The 5,108-nt window shown below is 39.5% G+C and overlaps 1 pseudogene across 1 annotated transcript; it reads right to left on the bottom strand.

The window, feature by feature from the left end:
• Positions 1-3,181: 3,181 nt before the first annotated feature.
• On the bottom strand, positions 3,182-4,463 carry LOC308429174 (mRNA turnover protein 4 homolog; annotated as a pseudogene). Its single transcript has 2 exons — positions 4,399-4,463; positions 3,182-3,747 (listed from the first exon to the last, which is right to left on the bottom strand). The product of its transcript is annotated as an mRNA turnover protein 4 homolog (transcript).
• Between the last annotated feature and the right edge of the window lie 645 nt (positions 4,464-5,108).

The following is a 5,108-nucleotide window of genomic DNA, read 5'->3' on the forward strand; positions in this document are numbered from 1 at the left end:
GTATTTTGTTTTTGCTTTCATTTTTCTAGAAAATTCTTAATTTCTTTCTTTATTTCTTATTTGGCCATGCTATCGTTTAGTAGAGCATTGTTTATTTCCATGTGTATATGGGCTTTTTGTTGTCTTTGTTATTATTAAAGACCAGCCATAGACCATGGTGATCTGATAGGATGCATGGGAGTATTTCAGTTTTCTTATATCTATTGAGGCTTATTTTGTGGCCAATTATATGGTCAATTTTGGAGAAGTGCTGAGAAGAAGGTGTTTTCTTTTGTTTTAGGATGATAATATTCTGTAGATGTCTATTAATTCCAATTGATTCATAACCTCTGTTAGTTTCACTGTGTCCTTGTTCAATTTCTTTTTCTATGATCTGTCCATTGATGAGAGTAGAGTGTTGAGGTCTCCGGCTACTATTGTGTAGGGTGCAATCTATTTTTTGAGCTCAGTAGAGTTTCTTTTATGAATATGGGTGTTCTTGTAATTGGAGCATATATGTTAAGAATTGAGAGTTCCTCCTGACAAATTTTCCCTGTAATTAGTAAAAAGGGTCCTTCCTTATCTTTTTGATAACTTTCAGTTGAAAATCTACTTTATTCAATATTACAATTGCCTCTCCAGTTTGCTTCTCGAGGCCATTTTCTTGAAAGGTTTTTTTTCCCAATCTTTTACTCTGAGATAGTGTCTGTCTTTGTCTTTGAGATAAGTTTCCTGTAGGCAGCAAAATGCTGAATTCTGTTTATATATCCATTCTGATAGCCTATATCTTTTTATTGGAGAATTGAGTCCATTTATGTTAACAGATATAAAGGAATAGTGGTTGCTGTTTCCTGCTATTTTTGCTTTCAGGGGTAGAATTGTGCCTGTGTGTCTTTCTTTTAGTTTTCTTGCTTAGGTATTTTCTTGTTTTTACTAGGATGTATTTTCCTTCCTTTTATTGGGTTTTCTGTCTATAATTCATTGTACTGCTGGGTTTTGGGTCAGATATTGTATAAATTTAGTTTTGTCTTGGAATATCTTGGTCTCTTCATATATGGTGATTGAGAGTTTTGCTGGATATAGCAGCTTGGGCTGACACTTATGTTCTCTTATGGTCTTCATTTTGTCTGTTCAGAATCTTCTAGCTCTCATAGTCTCTGTTGAGAAGTCGGGTGTAATTCTGATTGGTCTGCCTTTATATGTTACATGACCTTTTTCCTTTACTGTTTTTAGTATTTTTTCTTTGCTTTGGGCTCTTGGTGTTTTGACTATTATGTGTCGGGAGGAATTTCTCTCCTGGTTCAATCTATTTGGAGTTTTGAAGGCTTCTTTTATTCTCATGGCCATCTCATTCTTAAGGGTAGCGAAGTTTTCTTCTACGACTTTGTTGAAGATATTCATTGTGCCTTTTAGTTGATATTCTTTGCCCTCTTCTCTTCCTATTACCCTTAGGTTTGGTCTTCTCATTATGTCCTGGATCTCCTGAACAATTTGGGTAGGAGCATTTTGGCTTTTTCATCTTCTTTGAATGTTTTGTCTATGTTTTCAATGTTGTCTTCGACCCCTGAGATTCTCTCTTCCATCTCTTGTAGTCTGTTGGAGATGCTTGCATCTGTGATTCCTGATGTCTTTTTTAGGTATTCTACCTCTAGGGTTATTTCTTTTATTGTTTTCTTTATTGTTTCCACTTCCATTTTAAATTCTTTCATCAATTCCTTCATCTCTTTTGTTCTGTTTTCCTCTAGTTCTTTGAGTTCTTTCAATGTTTTTCTTGTTACCTCTTTAAAATCTTCTATTTGTTTATGCTTTTCCTCCCATTCTTGATTAAGGATCTCTATCATCATCTTGAGGTAGGATTTCAGGTCTGAGTCTTCTTTTTCTGGAGTTTTGGCATCCTGCTGTTTGCTGTGATGAGAGAGCTGGGTTCTGTTGTTGCCAGGTTGTCTTGGTTTCCCTGGGGTAAGTTCTTTCTCTTTCATCTTGTTGTCTGTGATTTAAGTGGTCTTGTGATCAGTGATTGGATCCCATCTCTCCAGTGTACATGGCCTATGTCCCTGCATCTTCGCTGTTCCTGGTGTCAGATGGCCTGAGCACCTGTTCTGCAAGCATGGGCCCTCTGTTTCGAAACCAAGTTCCTAAGGCAGAGTTCCTGCTCCCTTCAACCAATCAGGGGGTGGGGGATATGGCACACTTTCCGGCCTGCCGGGTAGAAACCAAGACTTTATGGCAGAGTACCTGCTCCCCTGAACCAATGGTGGGATATGCTTTCTGGTTCCTCGGCCCAGATCTCTGTGCTCCAGCTACTTTCAGCACAGTCTCAACAGGCATGTGTCTCTGGATCTCATCTGTTCCTGGTGGCAGATGGCCTGTGCACCTGTTCTGCAGGCACGGGCCTGCCTGGTGGAAACAGAGACCCTAAGGCAGGGTCCTGCTTCCCTGAACCAATGGGGAGAAGCACACTTTCTGAGAACTGGGTACACACTTCTCCGCTCCTGGACTACTCACAGCACAATCTCACCAGGCCTGTGTCCCTGGATCTCTGCTGTTCCTCTCTATTTCTATTCTCAATTTCTTCACCTGCTTGCTTGTGCTTTAGTGTAGCTCTTTAAGTAATTTTTTTTTTTTTGTTTTTTATGTGTGTTTCATCTTTAAGGGCTTCAACATGTTTGTGCATGTTCTTCTGTCTTTCCTGTACTTCTTTAACTGTGCTTCATATATATATATATATATATATATATATATATATATATATATATATATATATATATATATATGTTTCTTGAGGACTTTCGTCCTCATCATGATGTATGATTTTAAGTCCAAATTTTTTTTTTTTTTTTTTTTTTTTTTTTTGCTGGTGAGTTGGCATATACACTATTTGCTATAGTGGGAGAACTGGGTTCTGATGTTTCCAGTTTGTCTTGGATTTAGTTTCTTAGGTTCTTGTACTTTCCTCTTGCCATCTTTATATCAGTGATGCTAGGTGATTTTTTTTTTTAACTGAAGAGTCTTCTGCTGTCTGCAGGGCATACCCTGCAGACAGGTTTTATTCTTTATAGAAACAAAGTCAATCCTTAGCACCATCCCTTGTCTTTATCCATAGAAAAATAAATAGCTGCTCTCTCCAGAGGGGTGACAACAGTCCTTGGGGTCTAGCAGAGATGAAGGACTTGCTGGATGGCCTTAGTCCTAGTTCTTAGAATCAGCTGTCCTCCTCCTCAGACTCTCCCTCAGACTCAGGCGCACTCTCGGGCAGGTCATCCTCCATCTGCTGGAATCTTCCCGACTGGGCATCCCACATGTATTTGATGGTCACTTTGAATTCAGCCATCTCATATTCAGTTTCAGGACACAGGCCTGCTCTGGGGTCAGCACATCACCCTCCTTGCATACTTCACAGTCAGACAGCAGGGTCACCACACCTTTCTTGAGGGCAGTGGCAGACCCAGCTGCCTCAGCTGTGGCTTCATGGAATGAGGTAACTGCTTCAGCGGCCCTGGATCCAGGTTCATAGTTAAAGTTGTTTTGTTTCCAGCCTGAGCAAAATCCATTTCTGTATACACTGTGAACCACTCATTCACCTCCTCCTTTGTGCGGTTGGTAAAAAGGAGCCTAACATCCCCTCTCAACTTCTTGCTGACCTGATGTAGGTTGTCTTTATATTTGTCAGATGGGCTTCGACCTAAGGCCACCATCACCACTTTCTTTTTGCCAAAGAACATCCGGCTGTGTTTTTGTCTCTGACTGGACCTTGTCTCTCTTGTGGGTCTGTGGGCCCATGTTCTCTGGAGGGAGTTTGCTCTGGGGTGTTTGGCTCTCTGTGTAGGCTGTGAGTTCCAGTGGCAGTGGGCTGGCTTTGGGTTTGGTCGTGAGCAGTCTGCTCCCAGGCAGCAGTGCTACCTGCACTCTGAAAGTTCTTGGCAATCTCTCCCAGGATAAGCATTGAAGAGGGAGTGTGGACGCGCTCAGGAGAGCACTCCTGTGGTTCTTCGGTGCACCTAGCAGTCTGTGGGCAGGCTGCCAGTACTAATGAAACTGGGCCGGCTCTGGCATAAATGTCTCTTATTTTTTTTGTTACATATTTGTATGACTTCTTATTGAGCTTAGGAGTATAATTCTAAATTACAGTTATACAGGGCACACTTGTAAGTTTATATAATGTCAGAGTACTTGTGAAATATCTTAATTTATAATCTCATCAGCTTACCCGTACTTATTCAGTAATCTATTTCTGATAGTTATTTTTTATTTGTCTTAATTCATGCCATTTCAAGTTGTATTATTTATTTGTTGTGATCACTATTATTTATTTGTCTATACAGACTCTCATTTTATTTATTTAACTAGTTATTTGTTTATGTATTTGTTTATTTTTTACCTATTTCTGTTACATCGTGGTCACTGGTTATGCCCAGTTACCTCTCCCACAATCCTTCCCACATCCCCATCCCTTCATCTCTTAGAAACTGAGGGCTCTCCTGCATGTACACCCAATCCTGGGACTTTAAGTCTCTATGAGACTAGTCTCTTCCTCTGACTATAAATAAAATGATTAGGTGTAGCTAATTTGACTTTTAGGAATATGAATTACTTCTTGTGAGGAGAACCTCTTCAAGTAATACTGGTCTCATAACTAAAATATCTAGTAATGTGTTGAGGGTATGAAACATTGAGCCCTCTTTGAAATGTTTTGAGTGAAAATGAATAAATAAATTAAATCTTTCTCTGCACAGATGGTGAAGAAAGGGTCTTTCAGGAGAAAAGGTTGGGAACAAAATGCTAGTTTTCATAAGGATTAATACAGTGAAAATCACGTAGACGGGGAGTGTTAGAAAACATTGTTGGGCTTAATGTTAAATGAATTCTGTTTTATCTGAGAGGAAAGTGGTGTGTTATTAGCTATCACAAAGTCTTGCCAATGTTTTAAGAATCTGTGCATGCAGAATTATTTCTCAACTACTATATCTGTCAGGGAAAGCTTAATTTCTTCCAGATGTCGTTCTCTCAAATCTAGTTGATCCGAGTCTTTTAACTGCTGTGAATCTAATCCTTTCTGAAGGATAGTTAGTCTCTTTTTGTCAGCAGCCTTATAGTCACCATATTCCAGATCTCTGCCAAAGGCTCTATGA

The sequence above is a fragment of the Micromys minutus genome (assembly GCF_963924665.1).
Source record: "Micromys minutus genome assembly, chromosome: 13".
Classification (NCBI taxonomy): domain Eukaryota; kingdom Metazoa; phylum Chordata; class Mammalia; order Rodentia; family Muridae; genus Micromys; species Micromys minutus.